Here is a 17,020-nt window from a genome sequence, read left to right as displayed (position 1 = left end):
AAACTCTATCATACATTTGCACGCTTTACAAACACTGAATAACGCACGCACTCCTACAGATCCACACACAGAAGCATCATATCTCTGGTGTTCACCTTGACTTAGAAGAGAACTGGCCTCATAAATCCCTCCTTATCTCGGGTCTCAAATGCACCCAGATATATGACTGTGGAATCTGACTGAAATATGTAACGCTATCAGCAGCAGTGATGGGTATACCCATCGTCGCACACGCACACACGCACAGACAGAGGCCAGTGTTAGAAGAGACTGCCCAATGAGAGAGTTGTGAATAAAAGTGTTAGTGTCACGGATTATATTGTATTCTTGTGGTTCATGGTAACGTTGTAACTGCTTGCTTAGGTAGAGACACAGTGGCCGAGGTGGTTTGATTGTATTAATAGAGCCATTGTCAGCTTTGGGCAAGTTACTTGAAAAATGTAATCAATTACTCATGACATATGATGCGTTGAAAAAAGTAATGGGATTACTTTACTAATTACTCAACAGCAAATGTAATTAGATACATTACTTGTTACTTTGTTTTCATTCCTCAACAAAGCTCAGTCAATTGTGCATCTGAAACGACTCCAAATCCTCTACACCCACATGTCACACCGTCTGTATTTAATCCGTGCAGAAATACAAAACAAGATGAGTAATGGTTTAAAGCAACATAATCGCTGTTTTTATAATAATATTTCAATCACAATGTTATGTGTAGGATGAACCTGCAGAGAATCATTAATCTGCAGCTCCCCTCGGCTTTATGGAGCTTTCTAGCAAGTTTCAGTGAATTGCCTAGCTGTTCTGCCCCCAACTTGCCTGTTTTGGTTCACTCTCATCGTTCTCGCAGCGTCAGTGGGGAAAAAAGCTCTAGAAACCCACTGCACACTACCTACTCAGCACCACAGACCAAGTCAGTGACTAGCAGGTGCACATAGTGGAGCATTTAGCAGCTAAAGAGCCTGATTATATTCCACAGGAGTTTGTAGAGACCAAAATGGATAAGACTGTTCCATAAAAACAAGATCCCATTGATCTTTTTTGCAAGCAGCTTATTACAAGCCATAGTTACGTTTTTATTGTTAAGTGGCATCTAGCAGTCGTATGAAAAAGCCTCAATTGTTTCAGCAATTGCCACAAAATTACATGTTTACGTTCAAGTGTCAAAGCTGCTCATGGCCGTAGTGATTATGATGGGAGCGCAGGAGGAAGTCAGGTGACGTTGTTATAGAGTAGCCCACGTGAGGAGGAGGTTGGGGTGGATGGGTGGGGTGACAAAATGCTGGACTTTAACACAGAAGATTGCTCTTTGTTTCCCCTTTTAAACCGACAGTCAGTGTTCTTTCTAGTAACAGGATCATTCCATTACCTTTGACCATGTGTTTATTTTTATAACCACAATGATAAATGTCCTCTATCCTTAACAAAGTTCTTATTTTAACCCAAAACGTTATCTTTCCTTAAACATATCGAAGGTTGTTTTCGTGCTTAAACCGAACCTAACTTTTACTATAGCAATGTCACATCATAAAAGGGTTATTCATTTCTGTTTCAACAGTGATTTTTAACAGTTCATCTGTGATATATCTGCTGTCACTGATTCAGGGAACGCTCATATGGGTGGTGTCAGAGATTAGGGACAAACAACCTGTATGGTCGTTTAGGTTGGAGGACTTGTTGGTAAATAAGCAGCTGTTTGCTAATAAGTTCACTTAACGACTTAAATGGTGATAGTATGTCAGTGGTCGGTTCACAACTTGTTTCCGCTGCCCCCAAACTGGCCATTAAAAAGTTATTGTCTCTTATTGTTTCTTTAAGTTATTGCAGGTTTAACAAGCAGCCAGCTTACATATTGAAGCATACCCACCTGGGGCTTCCATTAAGCCAGCTGGCTTATCGTAAGCCCCAGGTGGTAAACACAAGCAGTACTCCAGAAGTTGCAATTTTACTGTGAATCTGTGGGGTTCACACACTCTTAAACTCTGAGATGGTGATTCCTCAATGTAGGCCTACTGTTTGCCAATAAAGATAATAGATTACTTAATACACTTTACAAACTAATTAAATACAGTCAAGTCAAATGTACAGGTACAGTGTAAATATGATTGTTGGTGCTGTATACTGTATCTTCTACTGTAGCTGGTGATTTATGTAATATACTGTTAATGAGTGTATCACTATGCAATGTTTTTGTAGAAAATAGCCTTATATAGTACACTGAGGAACAAACATCTAATGATTTTTTAAATTCTCATTCTAGATAGTAAATATGCTGCATATCTGTGAAGTAACTCAGAAGTGCCAAAACTCTTCCGGACTCATATCTTTCCATATTCTCTGTTCCTGCAAATGTTATTATACAGACAGTAACACAGGCATCTCCTTTTTTAACATCCCTCTCCCATAAGGCCAGCACCAGCAACTCTCTACACAGAAAGGAGTAGAAGAGAAAGGTATGAGAGTGGAACAAGGTTGGTCAAGTCACTTGGGTACTAAAACGTGTCAGTGCTTTTAGTGCTAACTGGCTGATTGCTGATGCAGGTCTTGCTGAGTGTCTCAAAACCAGAGCCAAAGTCTGGGGGAAAGAGAAGAGCGGTTGGACAGTGGAGAGAGGAGGAGAGACAAACTAATAGGAAAACTTTAATTTTTGCAAAAAGCTCCAAGGGCAGAGAAAGAGGGGACTGGAGTTGGAAAAATTGAAAGTAAGTGAGGTGAAGGAAGATTGGGAGTTGGAATCACAGAGGGCATGCAAGGAGAGCCATTTCAGAGCACTGAAGGATAAGAGGAGAGGGAAAGTTGGGAGAACGGGTAGAACACTGAAGTTGGAGCCCTGGTGTCCAGAGGGACAACCCACCTGCAGAGCAAAGCCTTTGGGTATTGACACTGCCCCTTCCATGATTAATAGGGCTGTCAGTTGTGACAAATGCAGCACTGTGTACATGGCCTACTTCAAGACAGCAGAAACGTAGCATTCCTCCTACTCCTACTGCTCTTTTATCCCCCTTTTCTCCTTATGTAAAAGGAGGACCAACTACTCCTTGTACAACTCCTGACTCCTACGTTCTTGTTACTGGAGTCCTGCAGATGTCCTATCTTCATCTGGGTCTCTAAAAATCCTCTACGCTGACAATGGACCTGCCTCCTTCATTTGACTGCAGAAAGACTCTCCAGGGTAGGACATTACTGAGTTTTTATGACAATGAGGTCCCCTACGCAGGCAGGACTTCAGGACTTAGGTCAGACATCACTGGGGGACAACCTGGGCGGAACTTCTGTGCCAGACTCCTGTACATTGCCCAGTATCTAATGGGTAGTCCACAAAAAAAATGTAAGGATCTACTGTACACTGCTTATACCAGCAGCTGGCTCTAGGTCTACATATTGGATAATGCCAGCAAGCTGGATGAAATTCAGTTAAAGACAATTTTGAGTAAAGGGTCAGTTCCGGTACTGAGATTCACTGGCAAAACTGGACCTGGTGGACTTTGTCCTGTGCAATTGTCATTAGGGGGACTACACAGAAGAAGCAGCCTATTTCATCATTCATAAATAGGGCCTGAGAGTTTAAGTTTTATCCCAAGAGATGTAACAATATGCTGCAGTTCTGCATCTACAGAATGTGTAGTTTTGATACCTCTCCGTCTATGTGGAGATCTTCTGAGCTCAGTCTGCCTCAGGGTATGTCAGCCTGCATGGAACTAAAGCATCTCAGCACACAAACATTATGACAAGTTATACGCTGCTGTCGCACTAGGTAGTTCAAGTAATCATAAAATATGGAACGTGTATGTGCACTGTGCATGGTTAGAGGAATTTTTTTAGCGCAAAAAGTTAAATGCCTCTATTTCTTTATTTTCCTCTTCATGCTTATATAATTTTAGAAAATCTGAAGCAGAGAAATACGGACAGTTCTATTTAAAATTTTAAATTTTGACTGCATGTACCTTCTTTGTCAATTCAGTCCCTTGCTGCAAACAGACAGCTGCGTGATAGGTGAGCATCTTAAAAGTATTCCTGGAAACAAAAGAAAAATGAGGGTAGAAGAGAAAAAGTAAAGGATACTGAATTATTGTAAGTGTGTGTGTAGGGTGACAGAGATATTTTGTTGTTTCTTCATAGTTCAATTGCTGTAATAGGCCATTTCCCTGCTGCAGTCTCTCCAGGGAGTTGCTACATCGAAAGGTTAGTTGTATGCAAATTGCTCTTTTCACCTTATGAGCACTTTATGAGGCTTTCTATTCTGTGACCCCACTATCCAGAGATGCTGGATGGAAATTATTTGACCGTGAAATCCTTGTCACAAATGAAAGGGGTCAAATATGATGCCATGCCTCAGAGACACACTGGTAGAACAATTCACTTTGAGAATGATTGAAATAATGTGGTGAAATGTTGTCGAATTTATAGCACGCATTCAAATGTTGGTGTTCTGAGTGCTTCAGTGTGCTATACTGTGTCCCTGCTGGGACAGTAAAAGCACTGGATGCAATGCCTTATAACAATATAGTTCTCATTGCTATGGAGATAAGTAATGTAAAGTTTGTGACTCTCTCAAAAGAAAAATCTGACAATTTTGAATCACAGCTTGTAATAAAAGTGTCAGATCAGTGGCCATCTTTGCCTGCTTGTTGACATAAGTAGATGCTGTTACACTCTAAGAAGCAGGAAATGAACCAAGGACACACGAGTTGAAAATTTTGCATGTCCAGAGAAAAGAAAAAATGGCGATGGTCTGGAAGAAAGTAAGACCCCTGGAGTTCGATAGAAAAAAGATCAAAGCACCCAAATAAACATCATCTGTAGCCATAAAAATCAAGGCAAAAAATTGATTTGGTTTGACTGAACACACATACTTTAATGAACATCTCATAGTATTTAGAATAGTTAGAACACAAGACTCTGCAATGCTAATATAAATGTAAGGTTGGGTTATTGGACTTTCTCTGATCCTTGCTGAACTCACTACTGTCAAGGCAAGATGGACTGAGGTGGATCAGACCAGTAGAATGAAACTCAAGTGGGATTTCTCATGCATGAATCACTCGCAGAATTAAGGACGCTCCATTAAGATCTGATGCTGCTATTTAGCAGCAAGTGGAACTACCAGAAAGACAGTTATCTCCGCCTTGAGATATCAAGGCTGTTCCTTCACATAGAAATGTGGTGAGGATATCCCTGGATTCCTCCTTTGGGATGTGGCGTGGGCAAGACAGATTGGAAGGGTACACCAAAGGGCATGCTGGAGGTTTAACATATCACCTTCTCTACCTGACAGCGTGGGTTTTTTTCCAAGAAAAATGGAAAATTGGATATATGGTTGGATGACTTTAGCTTTTATCCAGGAAAAGCCAACTGAGCTCTCTTTCCACTAACACCCTCCTTCACATTTATCATAAATCAAGTGAGTAAATGCCACAGATGCTCAATAGTCAAAACAAGCCTGGGTGTGAGTCCCAAGAATGTCTTGACTGGTGCCAGATTTCAGCAAGGCAGCCTGTCAGTCAGCACTCTCACTGTCTACCATTAAGTTTGTCCCATGCAGCCACCTGTGGCCCCACTGGTTTGTATGTGCATGTATCTGTCTATGTGTTGATGTCTGCACGACCCCTAACACAAACCCCTCTCAGTGTATCTCCTTGTATTGCTTCATGTGTGAATGTCTGTACACACAAACGTGCGTCCTTGTGTTGTGTGTATGTCCCTTTGAGGCACGTGTGATCCTTGAGGTGTGTGTGCAGCGATGGGGAGAAGACTGTCAGCTCATGTCGGCCCTTTCACCAGACAGTGGGGCAGACCAAAGGCATTAAAATCAAGAGATGGCTTGCTCACTAGAGGCTGCCTGAAACATGACCAGTGCATTCACACATCCTAGAAAGAAAAAAAAGAGACTGGTACACACACACACACACACACACACACACACACACACACACACACACACACACACACACACACACACACACACACACACACACACACACACACACACACACACACAAAGAATAACCTCGTAGACAAGCAGATATAGAGACACAAAAAGACATATTCCAGGGTTGTCCACAGCCTTTTAAAACAAACATTAGATTTTTATCGACTACATTCATTCTCCAACCCCTAACATAAAGTGAGTTTACATTTGCCTTGATTCTTACCTTACAGCAATCAGTTTCACCAAATTTCAACAAGTGTTTGATGGAATCTTTTTGGCCTTTGGGTTTCTGCTGTCAGGCGGGCCGTTGATTGGTGGAGCTTGTTGGAACCCCTGTGCACCCCGAGAGGAAGATCTGCAGACACTGCTAGTCACAAATACTTAATGCATTTATTTCAGAACTCCAAGGGCGGTCACAGGCTGTAAATGGGTTACATTCACTCGTAACCACACGCTCGTGTACCCGTGCACGTACTGATCGATTTGACAGTGGACAGTGGGGGACATGTCATCATGGCTGTAAAATTGAAATGACTTTCATCCCTTGCTGAGGAGGCTGAACGAATGGATCTCACCCCTTCCACATTCTCTTGGTTTACACATCTTTTTAGTCAACTACACCTACATCTTGATATGTTTCTCCTGACGTCCTTTCCTTTTCCTTCACTCTGCCCTTAATACTCTGTCATATGTCCCATTAGTTTTTTTTGTGACCATTCTTCTGTTATTTTTTCTTTCTTCTCCTTTCTGCTAACAACCCTTCATTTCTGTTCTCTCCTCAACTTCTTTCTCCCTCCCTTATAGTTCCATTTTCTCTTTTCATCTTTACCCTATAATCCCTCATTTATAAATCTCCCCTTCAGTTCCCATTTAATTTTGTGTGCCGTAATCCTGTATTTATCATGCACAATGTCTGTCAGCATAGTACTCGGCTTTGACCTTTTCAAGAGAGAAGTTTGCCTTGTGATTCTACTTTTGAGAAGATATGTAACCAAATACCAGAAAAAGATACAGTTTACTATAAAAAATAGCAGTGTATGATCTACATTATGGGGACACCCATAAGTGTGACTCATTTGGTATAATGCTCCTTAACCTCTATTGCACTGTGATACACTATATGGGATAAAGTGAGCATGAAAATGACCGCCAGACATTTATTTTTGGTTTATTTTGTCGGGCCTTATTGTGCAGTCTAAATTTGGTTTAAAATAAATAAGAATAATTTGTTGTGCTTATGGTCTCTTTAATTATAATCTATTGCCTTTTGTTTTGTATCCGTACATTGTGCACACGTCTTCTCTTTTACTTCTCTATTTTTCCTTACAGTGTGTATTGTGTGGGACTTGGAATCTGGGAGGTTATGTGGAAAATAGAACTTAGTTGTAATAAACTAGAATTATCCTTTAAAAGCGCTTTCCCCTCAGTCACATCAAACAACACCATATTTACTGCAATGCCTACAGTTTAGTAATTTTACGGTCACACTGTTTTGGAGCCCATAATTATTCAGTCTAATCTTTCAGGTGTGTGTGCTTGCGTGTGCGTGTGTGCGTGTGTGTGTCTGTGCTTGTGTGTGCTTGTTTCTTAGTCACCTCGTTTCTTAGTCATCTCGCAAGTGAAAGGCTTAAAGTGAGTCCAATATCTCTCCAATTTCCTCAAATGAAACAACAGTCAAACACTAAGACCATAAACCTCATCTCCCCAAGTGAAAGATAAATGCTCCTTTGCCCAACACTGCTTTGCACCTACATGTATTGCTGATGTGACATACAGCCTTGTGATGTTGAACATTTTTTCCCCGTCACATTTTTTTTAACAGAAAGAGGAATGAGAACTAGCGCACGACCTCCATCTCTGTCTTGCTGTATCTGTTGTCTCACATCATCTCTCTCTCTCCCTGCTCCTTCACCCAGGCACCTCTCCACCTCCTTCACTCTCACATCAGAGGGAACATTGTCCAGAGCAGACAAGAGAAGCTGTCACGATGCATCTTGAGAGACAGATTGCGATGAGCACTGCTTCTGACATGGTAAGTGGGTATAAGAAAGGCCGGAGGAGAGCCTCTTGAGCCATTGTAACAGTCTAGGATCAGGATCAGGAAATGTGACTGTGTGTTCTCATGTGTACGCAGTGAGGCAGTCATGGTGCAGGGGATGGAGGAGCAGAGCAGAAGTTGACACTTAACAGTACCAGTATGTTCAGTGGGTTTTTGTCCATATATATATATTGCGGGCTTGTAGATATTACAGACATTCTGAAGTTGAATGCTCAGCATAATGATGTGAATTTAAAAGGGCACAGGACTGTGAGACTGCATAAAGGGGCCATATAGGATAGGCAGTCTTTACTCTTGTTGCTATGGATGCGACTGGTGTCAAATCTCAAACAGCACGTAGTTATCAAATGTGCACTGTCACCGTAACCACATCGATCCCATTATGCCTTTAATACACACTTGGGACTATATTTACTGACAAAATCTCACAAAGTTTATGGCAGAAATCTGCATGTATTCAGCATTTAATTTACTAAGGCAGCAACTCATTACAAAATGAGTTGCACCTGGGGCAGACATCCAGATTCATCTTACTCAGTTTAGCACAGTTCAGATGGGAGATTTGTCAAAATTCACCAAGCTCAGAAATAGGACAGCAAATAAAGATTATTTTTATTATTGATTATTCTCTCGATTATTTTCATGATAAATCATTCGGTCTATAAAATCAGAAAAAGAAAAAAAAAGGCACAATTTCGCAAACCCCAAGGTGATAACTTCAAACTGCTTGTTTTGTCTGACCAACGGTCCAAAACCTGAAGATATTCTACTAACAATAATAGAAAACAAAGCAAAACAGCTACAGTAAAGAAGTTGTATGTAATGTTTTACATTTTTCTTCAAAGGTCTTAGAAACGATTAATTGATTACTAAAATTGTTTGTGATTATTTTCCTGCCGAATCGATTTAAAAAATGTCTTAAAACAATTGAATAATTGACTAATTGTTTCGGCTGTATAAATAATAACATAGTGATCCTCCAAAACATTTACTTCATTTTACTTCATTGCCACCATAGATATTAAATTACACATAAAATGATAATATCACAATATTTACACTTAATTATAATGCAATAGGTAGTCAAGCAAATTTTGTGATAAATAATAAAGAGATGGAATAATTTTTAATTACTTTTAGATAACTGATTCTGAGCAGCTCTGATATATAATTTTCCACCACAGCCTTTCTTGTGGCTCTTTTAAATCTGATCTGTGCTACTGTTACACCTGCTTTTAACAGGTGGAGAATTTTCCAATGCAAAACTAAGCATTGTTAATTGCACAGTAAATATGTAATAAAGTGATTACAGAATCGCTTTCGCTTAACAGGTCTCTTTTTATTTGTGCTATCCTCTAAAGGCATATAAAATAAGCACTTTGCAAACACTTGTTAAAATGTCAAACTGCATACAATGCATGTGTCTAGGACAGAAAGTGTCACACCTGCCTCTGCAGACATGTGTAAAAGTCGAAGTAAATGTGGCCCTTGATGTCAGAGGCAGGTTTCCTAATCCCATTCCATATTACAGGCACTCACCTTAACGAGTGCCACCAATTTACAAAGCAGAAGATGTTTTTTGTTGCTGTTCTTGTTTCTGCCTTTGTTTTTGTCAGCTGAACCATTAAGAACTAAGTAGTAATGCAATTGGAAAAAAAGTAATAGTACCTTTTAAAACTCTGCAATTAGTGGGGAAAAAAAAAAGGCTTCATGACAAACATCCACATTAGACCTTTTTTTGCCGGTACATGAAAGATCAGATGGTACAAAGAATTAAACCAAAATAAAACCCCGATTAGGAAACACTTTTGCTCATCACATAGCCGGATAAACACTTAAATACACCACTGTGGCCCATTCCAACTCATTTACACATTATTTAACATCTGCACGCTACTGTTCAATGAATGGGATTACCATTATAATGTGTCTCTGTGTGAATGACAGGGACTAAAAAAAGAACAGTTTGAGGATTTGTTGAGCCTTCATGAATTCATGAATTGTACTCAAGGCAATGGAAAACAGATGAGAGATTTGGTTATAGATACCAGTGAGTATCACCTGCTTTGTCAGCAAAGTGTTTGTCTGAAAGCTCTGCAGCAATGAAGCGCGAACACTGCTCTGAGCAACATGACATTCAGGACAAATGACATTGTCCTGCCTGGAAAAAAAAAACTGTCAAAATTTAATTCACACATTCCATCTGCTCATCTGACCCCCAAAGCGAGATCAGCGATAGTTTGAGAGCATTCTCTGGAAGATTAAATTTCCCTCTAGCTAAATCACCTCATGTCCTACTTGATTCCTGAGGCAGAGAAGAGAGAGACATAATCACCTTCTCAAATATTGTGTTCCGTTCCTGGAAAGACCTGGTGTTGGTGATCTAAAATGTGTGTGGTGATGCAAGGAGAAGCCTTGTTTTTAAGACATATTTTGTGAATTTGACTTAATTCATAATTAAGGATGATTTTAATCTGCAGAGACTGTTTTTTTTTCTTTTTTCTTTTTTGGCCACTGGGGGCACGCAAAACAAGTTGTAAACACAACATTGATGTATTATCACCTAATAAAGTTGTTATGACTTACATGTAAACAAAGAGTTGCCTACTTACACAGCCAGCAGACACGAAGCAACATTAGCATTCATATGTAGTCATATTGCTAGCTCTCTGGCAAATGCAAGTTCAGTGTTAGTCCCTTTTTGCTTTCAGCACCAAAGGACAATATCTGTCTCTTTAGCTACTAAGTTTACCCTATGTTCACCAGTTAGTTGCTACCTGTGTCTTTATGCCATTTGGTGCTGGGCAGGTTGTGTACAGTGGCTTTATTTTAGCTTTCTTAAATCAATCAAATTAAATAAAAAAATTTTTTTTGCCCTTCTCCGGGGATCAAGGTGCAAAAAAAACACTAGCACTAATAATAACATAAATAACATTATAGCATGTTAAAATTGTTTAAAATGATGCAACATTAGTAAAATAATGTGTAAGTTGTGCAAGATGGTTTAGTTTTTTTTTTGTCATCGAAAACAGTGCACTGTGGCTGGAAATGAAGTTGATGACAGCTACGGGGACCTTTTAAAATTTGGATAATAATTGTCTGTGGGTTCATCAGTATAAGCAACTTTCATTCATTTGACCTATTGTTAATATTGAACTATTCAAAAGTCTAACTTAATATCATAAAATGAGTTGGCTTGAAATTTAAACGAACTATGGTTAAGGTTTGTGGGTTGAAAAAACACCCGCCACTTTTACAAATTGATAAGATACTCAGTATTATTGGGTACCTTAATTAGTTTTTTGTTTTCTTCTTTCTGCTTATTCTCTTACAACACTATACAGTGTGCCAAGTAAAAGTGGGACATATTCTATTTGATCACCTAAACCATTAACCATTTATTGTTCTCTGTCTTGAAGATTTAAGAAAGGCTGTGTATTCATTGACCACTTCAAAGACCGTTAACTTTTAAAATGGTTATTGCTCTGCCTGTGCACAGCGCTCCGGGCACCTGAGGAGGTAATACAATTAAGTACAAAGACAAAGGAAATCTCAAATGGCTCCATCTAATAAATCAACACCATCAACGCTAATGCTAAGATTCCCAAGACATTTCACCATGTTCCTTGCAAAATATTTCTTTCGGCAGCAATAGAGAATATTGTACTGTATACACAGACAGTTTTTTGAGTTTACAGTATGTGTCACTATTGATGCTATCATATCAGTGTTATTAGTTTCATTAAAAGTATTAATATACCATAACAGTACATAGCTCCTCTTTTATTTATTTTACTGCATTCCAGTACATCTGATGCTCATGCAATGTTCTGTGTAAAAATGTGGATCCTTATCACCTCAGAGGCAATTTGCCTTGAGCATCCTTCAAGTCCAGAGCAACATCAGAGATTAACTGCACTCATACCTATCACAACCCCTCAACATAATATATTCTATTTTCCTTGCCTTAAGTTAGACCTGACATTGGGAATCAGAAACGTAACAGCCTGTGGCCACAAAACTCCCCAGTAATCAGCTAACAAAAGAGCTGAAATGAAGGATCAATGTGAGTTAGCGTTATCTCCCGAAGTGCCTGCAGCAAGTAACACAGGAAGGAAATGTCAGTGGGGTAAACTGATTCACATTCAGTGTTGGAGCATGGCTAAGAGCTGCAGAATCTACACTGCATTCAGTTCTGAGAAGGATTCAGTGCGATGCTGTGAAGGTTCAACCAGTCACAGTCATGAGAAAAAACAAGAGTTGAGCTAGAGGAGTATCTGTATGGAGTCATTATATACAGATACTGTGCTGCAATTCAGTATATGAAAACCAACAAAGTAGTTGTCAAATTTGTGCCTTGAACACATGCTAGCCTTGATCTGCCAGGTGCTTTTTATGACCACCAAACATCCCAGCTGTTCATTAGTTGTAAACGTAATGCATGAAGGGGTTAGCCTTCACCAAAGTTTATTTAATGTATGATGACATTCAATGATGTATTAGTGTCAGGCTAAGCAAGATAGTCAAGATCTCCTTCTCTTAAGCGACATCCTCTAGCTCTTCATGGATCCTGAGGTGTTTACAGGCCAGGTGGGATATGTGACCCCTCCTGAGTGTTGTGGGTCCACCTTATGGTCGTTTGAGGCAACTGGAACACCTCCAATGGAGAGGTGTCCAGGGGGCATCCTGACCAGGTGCCAGGACAATCTCATTTGGCCCCTCTCAGTGTAAAGGAGCAGTAGTTCTGCTCTTAGCGCCCTCCAGATGTTCAAGCTTCTCAACCTTTTCACCACAACAGTCATAATTGCAGATGTGAACTGTGAGCGTCACACACTAGGGCATTTTGCAGTTAGCAATTATATCAAAACCATATTTTTATTATATTGTTCAAGCTGCACTAATCCTTATTTTTATGGATCAAATGACTGTGTAATGCTCATAGCGACGAACCCACAGGGAATTATCATCTGACTTTGCAGTTTCCCTTACCTCCACAGAGCCTGTTAGCATATCATTTCTTTTTTTTTTTTTTTAGGCCAGCAACTTATAGTCGTACTGTTTAGTTCAGTCTCACTGCTCTCATCAACCTTATTTCCAGGGAGCAGCAGGAAGCTCTGATAAATCCACTGCACACTACCTACTTAGCATGTTAGCAACTACTGTAGCTGGCAAATGTGGTGGATCATTAGGCAGCTAAAGTGCCAGATATTTGTTTGCAGGAGCTGGCAGAAGCCAAACCAGAGCTAAAAGAAGAGTGATTATTGGACTTTAAATTGACTCTGAACGAATGATAAAGTTGCTCTGTGTCTGCTGCATTTTTAAATAAACGTGTTTGCTAGTTTGCTCGCCATAACAACTGCAAAAGATGTTAATCAGTGTTGTGTTGACATCTTGTTATATTTGCCCCCAAGTGGCAAAAATATCCATTATTACTGCTTTGAAAGCAGAAAATGGTTAGCAGTATTATGAGGAAAAGATCATTTGGATTATTGTAGCACTGATTCCCTTCAAACCCCATTCCCAGTAAGGCAACCATAAAAAATCTATGACTGGTCCCAATGCTAACTGAATTCTGTTGAGATGAGTTGATTATACTCGCCATTAATTTTGGCCTGAACAGCTATGTTTACTTTTGGAGTACAGATAGCACTTGTTAGAATGTAATACAGTTTTCCGAAAACAATGGATACCACACATTTTGACCACACCCTATATACATCTTCCATATAACAGTCACGTCTTTTCTGTTGTTCACGTTTCTCCTCTGGTGAGAAGAGTGTCTTTTCCTAAATGACTTCCCACTTGCTTGACTAATTACCAGCCCACTAAAAAGCAACTTAGCATGCTTGGAAGACAGAGAGGAGAGAGGCTGGTGTTCTATAAAATGTCACACATACAATTACACCAACATTAGTTAGCAAATCGCTTTTCTTAAATGTGTGTGAACATCTACAGAGCTGAGTTAAGTGACGTTAAATTGTGGGGGATTTAAGAGAGAGTCCTCTATACACCATGACAGCTGCTTGCTAAAACAGAGCACCCGAGAGATTGATCATTTGAATAGATTGAATGGAGCACATAAGGGTGGGAGTTACTGTGGGTTAGTGAACCTAGGAGACTGAAGCAAGCATTGATGGCCTATGTAGGCTACATATTCATGTAAAGACATCTATTGATTAATCTGTAAAAACAAATTTTAGATGGATGTCTGTTTGCAATGTGCACCACCTTGCATGCACACATTCAAAACATAAACATATAACTTGACATGTTGAGCAGTTATCCTTGTTCTATTTAATTCCAAATTATACACAAAATAAAAATCATATAACCCAGTTGTCTTTGTACACGAGGAATTACTGAAGCACAAAGTAAAGCAAGCTGAGTTTAATAACTTTTTCCTTCTCTGCAGCATTCTTTCAGATCCATGTCTTCTGACACAACTTTTGAGTGTTGAATTCTTTGTGTTCTTGAGTGCTTTTGACACTTTAAGCAGCCCTCAGACATCAAAAAATAAAGAGATGAGAAGAGCAGCTTGTGAATGTGATTCACCTCAAGTCAGCACTTGAAAAACAGTTGCAGTAAAACTTGAAATGGCAATTTTTTGATTACTCTTGTGTGTATCTCTCTGTCCCTGTGCTATTCTCTACGTGTGTGTCTTTGTGAGTGTGTGCAAAATGCTGCAGAAGGCCAGTGAACATTATCGATGATGAGATTTCAGTATTCAGTATTACATTTCTAGCGAAACTGACACCAAACTGGCCTGATTGACATCCAAATAATGTCTCTGCTCCGATTCAAATGATCCCTCTGTCCCAAAATAGAGACAACATCCTCTGCAAGAGAATCTTTGATTAGACAGGTACTGTAGGGTTGCACATCAGCCGAGAGAGAGAGAACAACATAATGATACATGCAGACTGTGGATGGAAAAGCTCCCTCCATGTTGACAGTGGGTTGTTTGCATGCATTTCAGTCTGCTCAGGCCACCTCACAAAGAGCAGTCATAATAGCTCGTTGGCCGAGGTGCATTGTCTGACCAGTGCAAAAAAAATAAAAAAGTGTAAATGAGATGAAGTAAAATAAAATAAAAAAAAATTCAGTCGACTTTTGTTGGTTTCACTTGGATAAGCCTATATATTTGTACACAGTGCAGATTTAAATGTACATAAAAACTTTTCAAGCATCTAAAGCAGTCAGTGGGTCAGATTAATAGCTGATTCTTCTACTAATGCCAGCTTTTTGTAGAATTCATAAAGTAGTTTATTTTCAATCAGTTAAAATACCTGTATCCACCATGCAGTACCAGGTATGTGCATTGCATCTGCAGTTTCTAATTCTGATACCTAATTCTTCTGACAAGGCATCAGATTTTCATGGTAACCGACCTTCTGTGCTTTCTGTACACACTTCTGAGCTGTTCCAAACAGATTTTTTTCAGAGTAGAGCAGCTGACTTTTTTAGTTTAAGTAAATATCCAAACACCCTTTCCTCTGCAAATATGCATAAATGTTGTAACAATTCCTCCAACCTGACTGACCATATACAATAGGTCGTTTGTCCCTACCCTCTGATACGACTCATAGGAGAGTTTCCTGTAATACTGCCTATGGTGGCAGGTGTACCGGACCTTCATCATAAACATGCAGTCAAGGTTCTGAAACGGTCATGGTTAAAGGAAATAACAATGGCTATTGGTTGAATACGGAGGCCCAAAGTAATCAAGACCATGTGCACTAGGGGCATAGTTTGGAAACTGGAAATGAACAGTGGTCTCCCGTGTCAAAGTCCTGTCCTGACTTCCTCCTTTGCTCCCATCATAATTATTGCGGACACTAGAGGTCACCTAGCAATATAACAGAGCTATGAGTCGTAATAAGCTGTTTGCACAGGTGAACTATGGGCTCAGTTTGTTTGTTTGTAGTTTGTTTGTTTGTTTTTACAGAAGAACAGTCTCAAATTTTATTGTGTAAGTATGATTATTACTGCTATTTCTCAATTAATGTGTCAATCATGGGGCCGCAATATTTCTTTTCATATAGTATTTATGGTAGCAGCAAATGTTAATGCTCCAGGAAATGACTAATTGAATTCTACCTCTTTAATATTTAAATAAATGAATAAATAAATACATACATCTCGAAAAAATAAATATGTATGTAGTGGATTGGACTCCTCTCGTCTCATTAAAATGCTGGTTTTTAAGGGTTAATGAGGAGATGTGATGTGATCGGAGGTCAGCCCAAACTGAAGTACACTTGAAAGTGTCAAATTTTTTTGTTGCACAATATTCTAGTTAATTTGCCAGTGACTCAAGTAAATAATAAATGCGCTGTACATAAGAACTTATTTGTATGTATAAAAAATATTATTTCATATGCAAGACTATTTTCTGTTGGAGGCCATGTAGCTGTGCAAAGCAAAATGCAATGCAAAGACACATAATTATATAAAACATTCACATAGAAACATGCATGTCATTTGATGGGTTTAAACTGTGTCACACTTGTAAATGTAAATTCAGGAGAGCATATAAGAAAGAACTATTAACATAGTCATAACTTTACAACTCCTTCAACTGTGTGACCCATTTCTCCGCAGTACCTTAAAAACAATTTTCCTGGGAATTATGCCATATGAGAATAATTCAGGCAGCCTCTCAAAACACTGTGCAGGTCTGACAGGTGGATATAAAAAGGCTGAGTTACAGAGCTGAGACGCAGCAGATGGTGAGACATTCATATGGGGACTTAAAGACACTGATACCATCAAAATTAAAGCAAAGGAATTTGTGGAAGTACAAAAGAGCACATTGTAAATGATCCTCAAGGAACTCTCAAAATGTTACATGTTTTTAAACTGCTTAATCCAGGATCTTAATGTAACTGTACAAAGATTAACTCATGCTTAACTTTTCCAACTAAATATCTGTTGGATACTCTTGTAAAACAGTCACACTTCAAATAAGATCTGCAGAAGAGAAGGTTTGATTCTTCTCCGTCTGACGTAGGTGTGCAAAACTATCT

The 17,020-nt window shown here is 39.3% G+C and overlaps 1 long non-coding RNA gene across 2 annotated transcripts in view; it reads left to right on the top strand.

The window, feature by feature from the left end:
• LOC120802076 overlaps positions 1 to 17,020 on the top strand; it is a 69,875-nt gene that overhangs the window by 15,419 nt on the left and 37,436 nt on the right. Inside the window, exons 2-3 of one of the 2 annotated variants that reach the window (XR_005709179.1) lie at positions 7,852 to 7,967; positions 8,070 to 9,206. This is a non-coding gene — a long non-coding RNA (uncharacterized LOC120802076). Of the gene's footprint in view, positions 1 to 7,851; positions 7,968 to 8,069; positions 9,207 to 17,020 lie in introns of those variants that run through there. The other variant, XR_005709180.1, reaches the window with a different exon arrangement.

Source organism: Xiphias gladius, chromosome 17 (assembly GCF_016859285.1).
Source record: "Xiphias gladius isolate SHS-SW01 ecotype Sanya breed wild chromosome 17, ASM1685928v1, whole genome shotgun sequence".
NCBI classification, from domain to species: Eukaryota; Metazoa; Chordata; class Actinopteri; order Istiophoriformes; family Xiphiidae; genus Xiphias; species Xiphias gladius.
This window is presented reverse-complemented; position numbering and strand designations above follow the sequence as displayed.